Source organism: Zootoca vivipara, chromosome 4, assembly GCF_963506605.1.
Source record: "Zootoca vivipara chromosome 4, rZooViv1.1, whole genome shotgun sequence".
In the NCBI taxonomy this organism is placed as follows: domain Eukaryota; kingdom Metazoa; phylum Chordata; class Lepidosauria; order Squamata; family Lacertidae; genus Zootoca; species Zootoca vivipara.
In genome coordinates this window covers 78542011-78560754 of record NC_083279.1, presented here as the reverse complement: position 1 = coordinate 78560754, position 18744 = coordinate 78542011, and positions in this window count along the sequence as shown.

Sequence of the window (18744 nt, the reverse complement as noted above, 5' to 3'; positions counted from 1 at the left end):
CTCCTTCAGGTATACTGGGCCGAGGCCATTTAGGGCTTTAAAGGTCAGCGCCAACACATTGAATTGTGCTCGGAAACGTACTGGGAGCCAATGTAGGTCTTTCAGAATGTAGGTCTTTTCAGGATGAGACAAGTTCTCGCAGGATCAGGCTCACAATGGCTACGAGTCGTGAAGACCATTGGCTGCCTCCTGGATTCGAGACACGATTGATACTATTATGAATGGGAGAGAGGTATTGCACTTCTGCCCTGTATGTGAGCACCCTCATGACATCTGCTTGGCCAAATTCATGAAGGATAAAGCTATCAATGGCTACTACTAGCCGTGATGGCTGTGCTCTGCCTTCACAATAATGCTTCTGAATGCCAGTTTCTGGAGACCATGGGGATGAAGGGAGAGGTCTCTTGTGCTCAGGCCCTGCTTGAGGGTTTCCCACAGGCATCTAGCTGGCCACTGTGAGAGCAGGATGCCTGGCTAGATGGGCCACTGGCCTGATCCTGCAGGCTCTTCTTAGCTTCTTACCACACAGCCAGGTGGCCCAAACATGCAAGCTTCCCTTTGAACCATTTCCCAGGGACCCTGAATAGTCCAAGGGTGCTTTTTAGGCAAGGCAGGGAAGGGGGGAGGTGTCAACAAACCATGTTTCCTCTTAAAATGGGGATTTTTTTATTAAAAAAAAGAGAGAGGGAGGGCAAACTTGAACTCCACCCCCGGCGCCTTTCAGTCTGAGTTTTACTATAAGTTTATCTCGTACCTTCACTTGGCAGTTTGAAAACATTACAGTGGCGAGATAAACAGGAATGAGTAAGCGCTCAAAGGCTCCCTATCTCGCCTTCAAGTGCCAATAAAAAGGCCATAATTTTAAAAATGGCATATTTATATATTTATATTGTGCATGCAGATGAAGGGGAGTTTACATTAGTCAAGAGTTTAGTGGCACGTACTCTGGGGTGCCTCCCACTTTCAGTTCACATGACCTCAGCCGAAGACGCTGGGACTTCGGTTTCCACTGTCAGCAGAAAGAGGTAAATATTAGCAGCCTCAATTCGTTTTCCAGCCTCATAGGTGCTTTGGCAACACCTGCGGACCGTTTCACAGGAGATAATATAGAGAAACACTTTCTAAAATCTCCAGGGCTTGTTTCAGAGTCTGAACGGGGATGGGCGCTGCATTGTATTTATTGCATTTCTATCCCACCATATCGCCAAGGAGCTCAATGTAGATAGAGTACACGATTCTCCCTCTCCACACTTAATCCTCACAACAACCCTGCGAGGTAGGTTCGGCTGACAGGCAGGAACTGGCCCAAGATCACCCCGTTGCCTTCATGGCCGAGTGGAGATTTGAACCCTGGTCTCCCAGGTCCTAGTCCAACACTCTAACCCAGGCTTCCTCAACCTTGGCCCTCCAGATGTTTTGAGACTACAATTCCCATCACCCCTGACCACTAGTCCTGCTAGCTAGGGATCATGAGAGTTGTAGGCCAAAAATATATGGAGGGCCGAGGTTGAGGAAGCCTGCTCTAACCACTACACTACACTGATTTCACACCACCGTAAGCAGAACTTTATATGGTGAGCGCCCTTCTCTGTCAGCTGGTTCTGGCCAGTTTACTTGGCTGTGCTGGCAGCACTGCAAGCAGCTCCAAGGGCTCATCCAGACTTCCTTTTGTGCCATGTTTCTAGACACAGGTCCATGTTTTAAAGCTCTGTGCCCCAACATTTCTTTTGCCCCCGGTGCCTTCCTTGTGAAAACCCACTCTTTACTGCTGAATTGAAGCAAACAGCAAGCTGCAGAAAACCCCAATTGCCATTTGTTCCAGTGCAGCATTAAAGAGCAGGTTTTCCTGGGGAAATCAGCCATGGGTGGCTGCGGGGTGGGGTGGGGTGTTGGAGTGCTCAGGCCCTGAACTTTAAAGTGCCTAGAAAGCACAGGCCAAAAGGTAAGCGTGGATGAGCTCCGACTCTAGCTAACCTTTACTTTCCCAGAGTGTCCTGTGGAAGGATGCAACCCTTTAGGACTTAGGGCCACTTTAAACACAGCACCGTTCTGCTGTTGTTCCGGTGTCTCTCTGACTAGGGCCCCACCTTTCTTCACATTGTTGTCGGGTGACCAAAGTTTGCTTCACTTTGTGCATAGCAGGTTGAAGTCTGCATGGTGCAGCCACACAAGTGCACACCCACGAAGCTTTTTCCTGCCCAACAAGCCCTCTTTTAAAAATGTGTGCCAGCTACCATCCATCCCAGGGTGGATCTAGACACAGGAAAAACAACAACAACAACACTATAAATAAGTCAGAAATTAGACTGTTATAACCAAAGGGTGGGAAATCTCTATGGAAAATCATGTTTTAAAATTGCCTGCTCTCTGGTGCCATCTGGTGTTGCATGTTTACAGCACATTCAAATCACTGTTTCTTTACTAATGTGGTAAATGTAGCTCACTGTGGTCGAGCAAATGTGTTACATGCAAAAGGCCCTGAGTTCGATCCCTTACATCTCTAGGTAGGACTGGGGGATGGAAGGACTCATGTCTGAAATCCTGGAGGTGCGTGGGCAGTTGGATGGGCCAATGGTTTGGCTCAGGATAAGGCAGCTTCTTTTGTTTCTAAGAGCACATTCTTACAAGATTGCATATTCATTTTTCAGTGAATAAGGATAACAAAGTGGGTTATATTCAACCATGTCAGACTCAGAATAGACTCACTGGAATATGAGTGAGTCATGCCCATTAATTTCCATTGGTCTAATGTCAGGTGTTCATGGAAGGGAAGAGCTGATCTTTTCTTGTTTTGAGGTTATATTGTTCAGGTGAATGAATGTGTTTCTCTCATGTAATGTAAGGGCTAGGACACAGAGGGTATTATTTGCAAGAGCAGTGCTTTTTTCCTTTTAAAAAATGTTTAGGGGTACTCTCATTTTGACTCAAGAAAATTTTATAGTTCAAATCAGGAAAAATAAATACATTAAATAGACAAAATTACAAAGATTCACAAAATGTTTAGGGGTATGCGTACCCAGAGCCATAGCTAGGTGATCTTGCGCCCTTGGCAGAACTGTCCAGATTGCGCCCCCTAGCCACGGACAAATTAGCACTTCTTTCCGCCTCTCCTCCAACGCCCCCCCCTCCACCCATTCAAATCACCTATTTTAAACCATCTCTTATGAGGCAATAGTTGATATTTATATTTATGGACATATTTTTAGCTGATTTTGGACCCCCCCCCCAATCACCTGCGCCCCTGGCGGGGGCCCACCTCATCACCCCCTAGCTGCAGCCCTGTGCATACCCCTGTGTACCCCCAGAAAAAAAACACTGGCAAGGAGAATTTCCAAGCAGAAAGGAAGGCTTAACCAATTGTTTTTTTCTAGAAAAGGGGGTGCCAAAACTCACCACAAACACCTCCCTTGTTATCTTATAATGGCAATAGTGCCCACCTGAGAGGTGCCAGTACTGAGTTCCAGCAAGTTCCAGCTGGAAAATAAAGCCCTGGGCTTACCCCTTTCTCCACTTGCCATTCTTCCCTGCTAATGATCTCAGTTAATTTTAGAAAGAAGAATCTCCATAAACAGGGCTCTGGAAGGGGAAGAGATCTTGGCTGGGAAGAAAGTGGAGCATTTAGCAGACCAGAATCAGCATGATTGGAAATATAACTAAGGAGTTAATCTCTCCTGTCTTCCACTAGTCCTCCACACCCTCATATTCTCATCTGAAATATGGTGCTGGGATCATTCAGTTGACCCTCAGATGACCTGTATATTGAACATGCAGTCTGATTTGTTTGTGGGGTGGTTAGATAATGTTGCACAAGGCAAATGTAATCCCAGACTTTCCCACATTGACCAGTGCATTTTCCCATCACTTGCCTCATTGCAAAAAGTCCCTTTCTTTAAGGTAAGTGGATTTGTTCTGCAAGAGCTCCAAATGCAATGTCAATTGTGCAACCTGATTTTGCGCAATTCAGGTGACTGAATCCCATTCCCAAAATAGCTACAGTCTGGAGGCCCCTTAGACTCATGAGTGAAAAATGCAGGAATTGATGTCGTAGTAACTAAATTAAAATCCACCAGGGGGCAATATTGGACTACCAGAAATTTATTTAGTTCTTAGAGCTGGAAAACTCTGTTCTTGTATTACTTTGCATGGATATAAAAGAGTGAGATGAACGAGAAGAAAACCTTACAATGAACTTAAACAGTGATACATTCACTGGTCTGTCTTCATTGCTTCTCCTGGTCCAGATCCTTAGCTTTAAGGGTGGGAATATTGTGTTTCACTCAAGTCAGTAAAGTGCCTCCCTAGCAATGCAATTTTTCTGGAAAAAGAGGTGCCAGAACTCACCATGAACACCTCCCTTGTTCTCTGAGAATAGCAATGGCACCTGCTTGAGAGGTTCCGGAACTGAGTTTCTGTGAGTTCCCTCTGGATAAAAAAAAAGCCCTGCTCCATAGTATTAATTTTTAAAAATTATTATTAACACTGGGGGGGGGGCACACAGAAAAATCAACATACAGTGGTACCTCGAGTTAAGAACTAAATTCGTTCTGGAGGTCCATTCTTAACCTGAAGCTATTCTTAACTTGAGGTACCACTTTACCTAATGGGGCCTCCCGCTGCCGCCACGCCGCTGCTGCACGATTTCTGTTCTCATCCTGAAGCAAAATTCTTAACCTGAGGTACTATTTCTAGGTTAGTGGAGTCTGTAACCTGAATCGTCTGTAACCTGAAGCATCTCTAACCTGAGGTAAAGGTAAAGGGACCCCTGACCATTAGATCCAGTCGTGACCGACTCTGGGGTTGCACACTCATCTCGCATTATTGGCCGAGGGAGCCTGGAAACACCGTTTACCTTCCCGCTGTAGCGGTTCCTATTTATCTACTTGCATTTTGACGTGCTTTCGAACTGCTAGGTTGGCAGGAGCTGGGACCGAGCAACGGAAGCTCACCCCGTCACAGGGATTCGAACCACCGACCTTCTGATCAGCAAGCCCTAGGCTCAGTGGTTTAACCACAGCGCCACCTGGGTCCCTGAGGTACCACTGTACAAAAGTATAACACCAAGTACGAAGCCTCTCTTTTTTTTAACATAAGAAACCAACAGCTGGCCTTGTCTCCAGATGTTGGGTGTGAAATGCCAATATTTGAAATACAGTGGTACCATGGTACTCGAACATAATCCATTATGGAAATCCATTTGACTTCCGAAACATTCGAAAACCAAGGCGCGGCTTCCGATTGGTGCAGGCGCCTCAGAAAAATAGCCGACAGCCACATTGGATGTTCAAAAACCGGAACACATACTTCTGGGTTTTCGGTGTTTGGGAACTGAAATGTTCAAGTACCAAAGTGTTTGAGAATCAAGGTTCCACTGCATACTCCTGTCCAACTTCCCCTTCCCCTTTCAATAACAGAATGACACACCCCTTCCCAACTTTCTGTAGTTCAGAAGTTAATGCCATGCTGACACAAAAATGTAAGATCATAAGGAGAACCTGCTGGATCAGGCCAATGGCCCAACTAGCCACGCATCCTGTTTTCATAGTGATCTCTCAGTTGCCGGTAGGAAACCTTCGAGCTGGACCAAAGAACAACAACCCTCAGACTTCCGGTACTCTCTGCCTTAAATGGATGCAGCTCCCACGCTAGTGGAGATTGTTTGCGGAGGAGAACAAGGATGATTTGGGAGTTATTGTCCTTGCAAGTCCCACCCCCAGGGGGAGTGAGCTTCACTCGCAGATCATCTTGATAACTGCCTCTCACTGGCATGGAATCTGAGAAGCAGGAGATGCTGCGTGGAAAGGCGCTCCACATATTGGTAAACCCCCGACGCAGCCTTTAAGAACAGAGTTTCTTCTGTATATTAGGATGAAATTTGCTCTCATTTACATGCGTGTGCAGGCTGAAGGGGACAAGATTACAAACTGCCATGTGAATCAGCTACTGGGTTGCAACATTTCGAACTGGAATGAAGATCTCCTTTGTTGAAGAATATGGTAAGTCAGGGGGGAGAGGAGCCTTTACCCTTTTTTATTAATACAATATTTGCTATATAAATGATTTGGCAAACCTCTCCCTAAATGATAGCATCTGATAAAAAGCAAAAAGAGAAAAAGAAGACAGAATTATATTTATGGATTAAAAGGAAAACAGAACTGCGTGAGAATATTGGAATGAGTTAAAGGATCTAACTTCCATCAGATGGTAATTTGGACTATGGTCTTTGATCTGCAGCAGCTAGAGATAAGAATTTGAGGAGGAGGAGAACTGGAATTTCGCCCGGAGCTATGGCGGGATGCCAGATTACTCCCATATTCAGATATAAACAACAAAGATGGCGTAATGACGCAGCTTGAATTTCAACAGAAGAAGAGAAAGACTGGAAAAGCGGAGGCAGGGATGTCGTGTAAGACATGATTAGAACAACGAAGAAACAAATGAGAAAATAAACAGCTCGCACAAGGAATTTACAGGAAAACAAAACTCTTTTTGTGGAAAAACTTTTGTTGCTAAATATCTCAACATGAATGGAGGTCAAGAAATCAGTAGCTGTTGATAAGGGACTAAGATCAGGACTGAATGCAATTGGATTAACTAAGATCTCGGAAGCAGGAAGAAATAAGAACTTATGTACCCTGAAACCCAGCACACGGGAAGTCACTCAAAATGTATAATTGGCTGTATAATTGATTTATATTTGGGTGGGAATTGTAATTTGATATTGATAAAATGTGGTTGCCATTGGATTTTAATAATTGAAAATTAATAAAAATTATGTGCACACAAAAAACGAACAAAGAACAACAGCCCTCTCTCCTCCTGTGGTTTCCAGCAACTCGTATTCAGGAACATTCACTGTCTCCGACTGTGGAAGCAGAGCAGAGCCATCATGGCTAGCAGCCACAAACAGCCCTCTCCTCCATGAATTTGTCCAATCCTCTTTCAAAGCCATCTTAGTTGGTCACCATCACTACCTCCTGCACAAGTGAATTCTGCAGTTTAACTATGCACTGCATGAATCCATAGAATTCATAGAATAGAATTCTAGAACAGGAAGGGGACACGGGGTCCAACTTCCTTCAATGCAGGAATCTTTCACCCATTGTGGGTCTTGAACCCAAGACCCTGAAATTAAGAGTCTCAAGCTCTACCTACTGAGCTGTTGAAGCACTTTCTTTTATCTGTCCCGACTGTTCCAGCAATCAGCTTCATTGGATGTCCACAAGTTACGCAGTTAAAAGGCGGAAATGTTTCATAACCGGCATGATGCTTCTCTGCGAGTTTGAAAGAGTGCCGCCTGGCAGGCATCGGCACTGAGCAACCTTGGCCCCATTGTGCAAGATTTGCTCTGTTCTCATCGGACTACTTTAGCTTTCAAGGAAACTGATGGCTGGTGAGCCTGAGCCTTGTCTTCTGAAGTTGAGTCATTTTGCAAGACCGAGAAGCATTCGAAAGCTTCCACGGGAGGTCTTTGTGCCAGATCATACATCACAGGCAGATGAGAGCTGGGGGGAGACTAGCCATCGCTCATTCTTTCTTACTGGAAGAGTATATGTTGAAATAATGTAAACCACAGCTTTATCTAGGGTCTGCAGCTCGGGCCAAGCTAGACATTGCACGGCAAGTGTGTGCAACAGAATGACCCCGGTTTTAAAACATGAAGGAGGCTGCAAGTTTAGACACACAGGAAGAATCTGCTTTCTACCAGTTTGAACTATTCCTTCATGCATTGCACTACTTTTTGTTCAGGCTGTCAGTGGCTCCCCAGCTGAGTTTTTACACATCACCAGGCTTTCCGAGGGAACTTCCAGACTGTCACTATTGGGGGTGGGTGGGTTTGGGGACTCAATCCTAGATCAGGAAATTCAAGTTATGCAATTAAAGTTGAGTTAGTGCTTTTCTGCACCAAACCCATTTTCCCCTCCAAAAAATCAGAGCTTTTGCAATAAAGAAATTTATGGAACGTCCTGGAAAGTCCCAGAAAGCTCTGGAAAGTTAACTGACCCCTGGACAGTTAAGTCCAGTCAAAGGTGACTCTAGGGTTGCGGCGCTCATCTTGCTTTCAGGCTGAGGGAGCTGCCGTTTGTACAAAGACAGCTTTCCGGGTAATGTGGCCAGCATGACTAAACCACTTCTGGTGCAACAGGACACCGTGATGGAAGCCAGAGCGCACGGAAATGCCGTTTACCTTCCCACCGCAGTGGTACCTATATATCTATTTGCACTGGCATGCTTTTGAACTGCTAGGTTGGCAGGTGCTGAGACAGAGCCATGGGAGCTCACTCCATCGTGGGGATTCGAACCGCCAACCTTCCAGTCGGCAAACCCAAGAGGCTCAGTGGTTTAGACCACAGTGCCACTTGTCTAACCTCCCCACGAACAAATCAGAACAAATCGCCATCTAGCCTTCCCTGCAAACTTTGTGCAAACAGATTAGGATGAGTGTGGAACAAGCAGGCCATCTGGAAGGAAGGACAGAGGGACCCACCTTCAAATACTACACATTTATCACTGGATGAGCTGGAAGGTGGTCTTGTCCCCCCCCCCTTTGCTCCATGTATGCAATCCAGCCCTCTAGAGCATCCCCCAAAGAGAGCTGCCTTGCTTGAAGACTTTCAGCCAAGGGCAGCTCACCACACCTCCAGTAATAGGTTCCATTGTGGAGCTGCTCTGACCTTCAGAGATAATCTGCTGGAGCACTGCTGGTCCCTTCCCGAGTCAAAGGTGATATAGCCCTCTTTAGAAAGAGGTGAAGGACTCTCATCTCCCCAACTGAGTGAGCCCCAGGACTCTTGAGAAGATAGGTCAAGATGAAGCATGGTGTAGCAGTTAGAGCTGGTCTATAAACACACCCAATACACAACTTCCCCCTCAAGAATGTTGGGGACTGTAGTCTCACTGTTATCACAGAGCCGCGATTCCCAGCTACCTTTTAAAAAAACTACGGTTCCCATGATTCTTTTAGTAAAGCCATCTGAGTTAAACATGCATTGCATGTACTTTAAATTTATGGTGCGGGTGTGCCCTAAGACCTGGGAGACCAGGGTTCAAATCCCTCGCCAGCCCTGAAGCTCACTCAGGGCCAGTCGCTCCTCTCAGCCTACAGGGTTGTTGTGAGGATAAAATGGGGAGCTAGAGAACCATCTGTGCCACCGTGAGCTCCTTGGAAGAAGGGCGAAATAGAAATGTAAAAATGAAAATAAAATGAAAATGTTTGCTCTCCTTGAACCCTTTCAGATAAAATATTTGGTTCATTTCCGAAGATAGGTACAGGAAGATGAGTTAGGCTAAGATCTGAGGCAGTTGCAGGACCGATTTATACCAAACTTGACTTGTGAAATGTGGCATTGCAGTCTTGTTTTCCTTGTTATTTTCTGTTGCATCTGTTTAGAAACATAAAAATAAGTTTTTAAAAAACGATCATTTATGGATCTGGGGAACTGAAATCGCTTTGCCTATGTCTCTGTGCTGGAATGCCTGTGAGTTGCAAATGCGTATGTTGAGCTGGGGAAATTGTTCAGGGAAATAAATAAATGTCATCTTTACTCAGAGTACGGGGAAAAGGTACAGCCTGTGTGCCATAAGTTATCATATTGCAATTGCATGGTTTCCAGATGGTGTGAAGAGAACATGTCAACAGCAATCCATCTCCACTTTGGTATAAACAATTTGAGGTGTAAACAACATGTTGTTATGCTTTGCTCCAGGATCAAGCAAAGGAGTTTCGTGCTCTGCCACTGATACAGCCAATTTTGTCCTAATGAAGTGCCCTCTTTCTGCTAGGAAATGGGCTCTTGGTGAGCACAGCCATTTCTCCCTACACCTGCGCAACAAATTTGCCTGCGGGTTTTCCTGGATGATGCTCGAACACACTCGAGGTCTCTTTTGATATACTCTTATTTTAAGGGAATAGTATGTTCTCTTGATGTAATGAAATGCGTCCAGAAATGGGTTCTTCATTCACCCATTCATTAATGCTTCTAAGTATTTTTTATTGGGTTAACCTGTTTATAATGCACTCCCCCCCCCACTTCCACCTACACACCCACACACCCCTGCAGATCCCTAAAGTCTGTGGGTCCCTGCCTTTGGTCCTTGGGTGCTGCCATCTTCTTGGCTACTCAGGTGCAGGGCAGGCGACTGTTTTGCTTGATGGATTCAGGAGCAGGTTGGGAAACGTAGGTTTGCACAATTAAAGTGGATTAAAGCACCCTGTCCCCAGAGCACAGGGGTGGGGAACCTACGGCTTGGAGGCCAATCCTGGCTCACCATTTTGGCTTGCAAGTATATGTGGCCGCCGAGATCTACATTGGCTCCCAGTACGTTTCCGAGCACAATTCAAAGTGTTGGTGCTGACCTTTAAAGCCCTAAATGGCCTCGGTCCAGTATGCCTGAAGGTGCGTCTCCACCTCCATCATTCTGCCCGGACACTGAGGTCCAGCACCGAGGCCCTTCTGGCGGTTCCCTTGTTGCGAGAAGCCAAGTTGCAGGGAACTAGGCAGAGGGCCTTCTCGGTGGTGGCGCCTGCCCTGTGGAACGCCCTCCCAACAGATGTCAAAGAGGAAAACAACTACCAGACTTTTAGAAGATATCTGAAGGCAGCCCTGTTCAGGGAGGCTTTTAATGTTTAATAGATTATTGTGTTTTATTTTTCTGTTGGAAGCTGCCCAGAGTGGCTGGGGAAACCCAGCCAGATGGGTGGGGTATAAATAATAAATTATTATTATTATTATTATTATTATTATTATTATTATTATTATTATGCTCCCCAAACCACGCCCACCTGTCCCATCAACTGCATTCAATTCTGCATTGGGTGAAACAGGTGTGTCCAGCCGATGCAGCAGGATTTAACCCCTGCTCGGCAATTGAGCTTGCCAAGTGGCAGAGAGGCGAGAAAGAAAGCGGCCTTTTGCAGGCTTGAACTGGGAAGCGGGCACAACTTGCTGGTGGTTTAATTCAACCAGGTTGGTTTCAGAAGACTGCCTTGGATGCCAGTCTAACTGTATTACGAGCAAGTTTTCCCTTTCTAAGACCAAACCCCCAACAGCACTCCACATTGCCTTTCTGCTAGAAAGGGCACTGTGCTCATCATTTCTTGAATGAATACCAAGCAATTAGCAGCTTCCTACAGTACAGCTGGAAGGGCACCAGCTGGAGTGATGAATTACAGCTCCTTGGTTGATTTCCCAAACAACCTCTTGCGTGCAGACTGCGTGCCGGGGAGTTGTGGAACTCATCCAAGCTAGGAAGCAATGCGAGTGACATCAACTGTGAGGGGGAAATAATGAGTGTAATTTTTCAGCAATGCTTTTCTAATCTCTCGCTCATTTATTACTATTTTTAATTTTTTTAAAAAACCTCTCTTGCACAAACACAACACACACACACCCCAACTCAAAAGCTAATAGCAAGATATTGTGTTACTGCTGTAGCAAAGCAAATGATCTTCGGAGTTGTTATTTGATTTGTGAAAAATTACAGCAGACAAAGTTGGGGCTATTCCAGGCAGATTGCTGCTTTATTCACCAAGGGGATTTCAGCAGGGGTAGAATATCAGATCTGGAATTACTGCTCAACAGGAAGGCGATGTCAAATGTACTTGGGTTTTTAAATACTCAATTAGCAATGTGCTGTGACTGTGCCTCTTCTTATTAAATATTATTAGTAATTTACTTCAATCGTTTTTCAAGGGGGGCAGATTTTAACTAGGTTTACAAAACCTCCTCGCTGTTTGATGGAGAGCTTGCTGTATAATTGATCAAAATTTGATTCCGCTCCCCCAATCTTTGGCTGATATTTAACTTCTTCCTAACTTCTTTTATAAAAGGGACGCGGGTGGCGCTGTGGGTTAAACCACAGAGCCTAGGGCTTGCCGATCAGAAGGTCGGCGATTCGAATCCCTGCGACGGGAGGGGCTCCCATTGTTCGGTCCCAGCTCCTGCCAACCTAGCAGTTCGAATGCACGTCAAAGTGCAAGTAGATAAATACCGGTAGGTACCGCTCCAGCAGGAAGGTAAATGGTGTTTCCGTGCACTGCTCTGGTTCGCTAGAAGTGGCTTAGTCATGCTGGCCACATGACCCAGAAGCTGTACGCTGGCTCCCTCGGCCAGTAAAGCGAGATGAGCGCCGCAACCCCAGAGTCGTCCGTGACTGGATCTAATGGTCAGGGGTCCCTTTACCTTTTACTTTTTTCATGGGGGTTGTTACCTGACATCTGGCCCACACATAGAGATAGGCTGGAGAACCAGGATACTTCAACCATTGTACCCACAGCTTGTGTCCCCCAAATGAACTTTGAGTTTAGAGGGGTACAGCTGGGCTACTAGCGGGCAAATATAGTTTCTCTCAGGGTGCCTCCAGATGTCCTTTTTATTGTGCACTCATGGTTATTTGGGCTCATGATACAGTCAGGCGGTCAAACATAATCCTACTTTCAATTCCATTTGAACCTGCAAAGGTTTCAGGGCAGCCACACTGCTTCATTTCCCATCAGTGCGCATCCCATAACTTCCAGCTGAAATCCCATAACTTGCGCTTGATCCAAAAGCTGCATTTAGTGCAGAATGCTGCAGCACAATTGCTGACAGGAGTGAGGCCTTGGTGGCATGATCTCATGCCTGTGGTCAGAGATTTGCATAAGCAGGGACCGGAGGTTCTGCCAATTTTTGGTTCTCTGAGTTTCTCATTTTTGTCCAGACTTAAATTCAGTTCGCATTTCTGCAGCAATTTGCGGTTCTTCGGAGGAAAAAGGAAAATAATGAAAACTTATCTGCGTTTTAGTGCAAATTTCTCCTAATAGACACATTTTGCATGCCGTTTTGACTGACATGCTCATTTTTGCAAGCCGTTTCCCCTGAAATGATGCCTTTAGGTTATTTTCATTGAAATATTTCTATTTATCCACTTGCCCCTAATATATACATTTCTGTAAACATTATTTCGCAAAATTTGGGTCAGTGTGGATTTCGAAGGTTGGCTGGCTGTGTTTCAAGTCTCTTATTGATTTGGAAAGTGTGATAAATTAGATAAATCCACCTTTGAACACAAACTGAACAGGATCCCACCACCACCCAGCACAATGATAGGGAACCCGTGGTCCCCCAGCTGTTGTTGGACTACAGCTGCCATCATCCCTCATTGGCCATGCTGGTTGGGGCTGATGCTGATGGCATTTGGCGTCCAACAACATCTGGGAGACCATGGCTTCCTCAGCTCTGCTTTAGCAGAACATTCATGACATTCAAGATTTTACTTTCTTGGGCTCCTTGATCACTGCAGATGGTGACAGCAGTCACGAAATTAAAAGACGCCTGCTTCTTGGGAGAAAAGCAATGACAAACCTAGACAGCATCTTAAAAAGCAGAGACATCACCTTGCCTACAAAGGTCCATATAGTTAAAGCTATGGTTTTCCCAGTAGTGATGTGTGGAAGTGAGAGCTGGACCATAAAGGAGGCTGATCGTCAAATAATTGATGCTTTTGAATTATGGTGCTGGAGGAGACTCTTGAGAGTCCCATGGACTGCAAGAAGATCAAACCTATCCATTCTGAAGGAAATCAGCCCTGAGTGCTCACTGGAAGGACAGATCCTGAAGCTGAGGCTCCAATACTTTGGCCACCTCATGAGAAGAGAAGACTCCCTGGAAAAGACCCTGATGTTGGGAAAGATGGAGGGCACAAGGAGAAGGGGACGACAGAGGACGAGATGGTTTGACAGTGTTCCCGAAGCTACGAACATGAGTTTGACCAAACTGCAGGAGGCAGTGGAAGACAGGAGTGCCTGGCGTGCTCTGGTCCATGGGGTCACGAAGAGGCGGACACGACTAAACGACTAAACAACAACATGAGTCAGATTCCCCACTGGAAAGAGGGGAATGCTTTCTCTTTATAATCACATTTTAATCCCCCCACCCTTGCTCTGATTAAGAATCATATATCACTATTCCTCATCTGCTGCCCCCAGATAGTTCAGATATCTACCCCCAACATTCTTCCTACTGCTTAAATTGACCTAAGCGCTGCTGCCATTTTCTTCCATCTCACGCCCGGCAGGAAAGCCGCTTTCTTCTGCTTGTCCAATTATTTCATAATAGAAGAGCTCATCAGATTCCTGAGACATGAATAATGAAGTCTCTCTCTCCATGATTGGCAAACTGGCCCAGTAGTTTACTTTCACAGGAGTTTAAAAGTGAGATGTTGCAGGTGCTCGACATGACAGGAATCTCTTAACTTAGATTCTGGAAAGAGCAGCTGCCCAAGACATTCACATCTGTCTCAGTTGCCTTGCGTAAGTTGCCCTAGTGCCATCATTTTCTCAGAAGAGAACGTAAGAGCAGTCGCGTTGGATCAGATTGAGGTCTAAGTCCAGCATTCTGGTCTCAGCTCTGGCTGGCTATCAGCCTCTGAGCAGCTCATAAAAATGGGCATGATGGCAATAGCCTTCTCCTATTATAGGGTTGGGGAACCAGCAGCCCTCCAGACCAGAGTAGGCCTATAGGCCCCATGCCTTTTAGGGGCCCAGTGACAATGGATCAAAATCGAGTCATACCTCGGAAGTCAAACGCCTTGTGACTCGAACGTTTTGGCTCCTGAACGCCACAAACCCCAGAAGTGAGTGTTCCAGTTTGCAAATGTTCTTTGGAACCTGAACGTCCGTCGTGGGTTCCACGGGTTCTCATTGGCTGCAGTAGCTTCCTGCAGCCAATCGGAAGCTGCGCCTTGGTTTCCGAACATTTTGGAAGTCGAATGGACTTCTGGAATGGATTTCGTTTGACTTCCGAGATACGACTGTAATATTGTTAGTTATATGAGGCTGGTTAGCCCACAATTATCTTTAAATTTGCACCTATGCAAACATACTAGCATGTGCAGATGTTTGTGCAAATCCACATCCTCTTCTGTCTTCTTTTTTGGCTATGGGTTTCTTTTTTGGGCACTGCATGTGCAGCCACGCTACTAAGTTAAGGTCATAATGTGAGTTCTAGGAATCAGCCACATAAAGTTTAATGGAAATGAAACAGAAGGAAGAGTTGTTTCTTTTACATAAACATCCAGGCGGAAAACTGTCGCACTGACCAAAGTCGTCGTCAACTTCTCTTACATAACCAATAACACTCTATTGTTAAACATCATGCAGGAAAACTTCACTAGCCCTTTGTGTAAATTTATACTGCAGAAGTCTGCATTATGTCAGTGTGGTTTCTAGCTTGACCTCTATGGAGCAATTTCACTGAAGCAAGTCATACCTTCAGAAGTCCTAGTTGCAGGTGGGTAGCCGTGTTGGTCTCACGTAGTCGAAACAAAATAAAAAAATACCTTCCAGTAGCACCTTAGAGACCAACTAAGTTTGTCATTGGTGTGAGCTTTGGTGTGCATGCACACTTCTTCAGATACACTGAAACAGAAGTCACCAAACCCTTATATATAGTGAGAAGGTGGGGAGGGGTATTACTCAGAAGGGTGGTGGGAATGGGTGATTTGCTGATAGGTGTGGTAAACCTGTTGACGACTGTTAACGACTGCAATTGGTCTTACAGGAAAAAGCAAGGGGTGAGATGGCTAAAAATAGCTTTATCTATATATATAAAAATGTAAAAATCTTGAAAGTGTCAGCCGCACTTTTCTGCGTAACCGCTTGACCGATCGTCCTGAAATTTTGACACAACTTCCCGAGGGTTGTTGGGGACAAAAACCCTCAAATTTCCCATCTGGGCAGGTAGAAACCTGATTTTCCACCAAGTCAAACAGCGCCCTCAAGTGGCGTTATACCCTCCTCCACCCCTCCCTTCCTGTGAAATGTAAGCCACACCCACAAACCAAATGACATCATCAACCAAGCAACTGAAACCACCAAGGTGGCCATCATCAGACCCCTAGGCCTTTGTTTTATGTAGGCCCCTGCCAGGCCGCCACTAGGCCCGGGGGGGGGAGAGATAACTTGGGGGCATGGCAAGGGCTTTTTACTTTACAATTTAGCACCACTACTCCCCCCAAAAAATCCCCCACCAAATAACCACAAGACAAAAATAAATACCATCCTTCAAAACGTCATGAGATACGCCGGTCACGGAGAGGGGGGGGGGACACAAACAGAATAGATCATGGATTGGGACACGTGGGGGCAGTCACAGGGATTAGCCACAACAACGTGCCACACCCACAAACCCCACCTCCGCCATGAGATCCTGTCAAACAGGGGGACTCTGAGGCTCAGGGGGATCTGAAGGGGGCCTATTACCAGACAACCCACAGAGTCAGGCCAGGGCCAAGGAATGGAGATACAGGGTAGAGGCCTCGGGTCACATTTAAATACTAGCCCAAGCCAAGGCCTCACCTCTACTTTACAGCCTAAAGACTAGGCCTTGGCTCCATTTTACAGACTAGGCCTCACCTCTATAGCCCTTTAAATACTATCCCGAATAGAGCCCTGGGTGGGAGGTGGGGGGAGGAGGAGCCCAAATAGGTCATGGGCTGACGTAGGGTGGGGGGGGCAACTGTCCAACAACCACCAAAACAGCCATTCCGCCCCCAAAGCCCAAGCCCAAAGCCTCTCCTGGCGGCTGCATTAATAAACGCCTGGCAGCATTAGGCAGTCATTCATCATTTCTCCTAACACGCACTTGGGGGCACAGCAAGGGGTTTTCGCTTTCTAATTTAGTGGGCGTTGTGTCACATGCGAGGCTCCAGCGGCCATTTTAAGTAAGGGCAGTCGTGCCCCTTTTAACCTAGGCTTTACCGTGTTTCTCCGAAAATAAGACACCGTCTTATATTTATTCTTCCTTTAAAAACCCCCCCAGTGGCTTATTTTCAGGGGATGTCTTATTTTTTTATTATGCGTCCAGCCTTGCCTCTTCCTTGGGGCCCTCCAAAACTGCACCTATCACTGTCTTATTTTCGTGCTATGGCTTATTTTATGGGTATGTCTTATTTTAGGAGAAACAACTGATTGTAAGCCTCTGTGTCTTTTTTTTTTTTAAAAAAAAACAACCACAACCATGCATTCTCTCTCCCCAGTTTAAGTCTTCAGATATTTGCAGTGGCCACCCCCCACCCCATTTACCTAGCTTCCTGCTTCCCTAGTGGCTCTTTCCCCAAACAATTGGAGTGCAATTTGAAGTGGAGAAATAGCAGAGAGGGAAAGGGTCAAGCATTCCCTCCCACACCACTTCTCTGCTTAAAATTTCTCTCCCCAAAGCTGCTTTTCAAGCAGGCTAGCACTGGGCCTCACAATGTATAGTTTACCCATCTTTGCTATGAAATGTTCTGAACACTGCACACAATCCATCAAAAATGACATTCCATCAAAAGTGCCGGCTGCACTAAGATGCACTCTTGGCCTGCTTCAGCAAGTACTACAAGGTCAACCAGCAAACGTTGTTTAGTCTTTAAAATTTGGCAAGCAAGTCAGGCATGATTTTAGGGGAAGGGATGTAGCCAGTGTGGTGTAGTGGTTAAGAGCGGTAGACTCGTAATCTGGTGAACCAGGTTCGCGTCTCCGCTCCTCCGCATGCAGCTGCTGGGTGACCTTGGGCTAGTCACACTTCTCTGAAGTCTCTCAGCCCCACCCGCCTCACAGAGTGTTTGTTGTGGGGGAGGAGGGGAAAGGAGATTGTTAGCCGCCTTGAGACTCCTTCGGGTAGTGATAAAGCGGGATATCAAATCCAAACTCTTCTTCTTCTCAATGCATGCAAATGGGTCATGGGTCAATCTCTGGCATCTCCAGTTAGGACTAGGAAAATCTCCTGCCTGAGACCCTGGAGAGCTGCTGTGAGTCTGTGCAGACAACACTGATGGACCTCTGATCTCATTTAGTAAGGCTGCATACTATACTTATGGTGTTCTCAGCACTGTTTGTAACATAAAAAAAAGTCAGCTGAATGAGGCCAATGGCCCATCTAGTCCAGCATCTTCTCACAGTGACCATCCAGATCACTGTGGGAAGGCCTGAAAACAGGATCTTGGATAATAACTTTTTGGATATAATAACTGTCCTTCTTCGTTTTTGTTTATCCCAACAAATGAAAAGCACTTCTAAAATAGGAGCTTGTCACGACTATGGCTTTGGTTGATAATCTCGTATGTAGCAAGAAAATAAGATGTAGCTCTAAATCAGGCATCCCCAAACTGCGGCCCTCCAGATGTTTTGGCCTACAACTCCCATGATCCCTAGCTAACAGGACAAGTGGTCAGGGATGATGGGAATTGTAGTCCAAAACATCTGGAGGGCCGAAGTTTGGGGATGCCTGCTCTAAATGATCTCCTTAAAAAAATAAAAATCCTCATCACTTCATTTGGAAGGTTGTTGTAAATGCAAGTGCTGGGCATGAATAAAGCTTGCAATATCATAGATGGGAATGACTTCATCAGCAATATAAACCCAAGCCCCACATCTGACAGAAAAGAATGTGGCACAGAGGCAAAAGCTAGATTGTTTAGTCTTTGTTACTGCAAGTGTTAGGACTCAACTCACAGACCACCACTTCTGGCTAATGATGTGTTGACTTACGGATTATGCTTCACACTGCACATCCGTTTGGCCCAAATGATGTTTGGAGTCATTGTTTGATTGTGCATGTGGAAACAATTGTGGGTTTTGTGGTTTATGTAGTATTGTCAGTAGTATGCATCATTTCTTCATATACCATAACCCTCTTTTGTGTTAGGTTGGGGAAAATGTACAGATGGACTTCTATTTATAATTAAGTATTCAGCTGCACAGCTTTACTTAGACTTGATAAAGAAAAA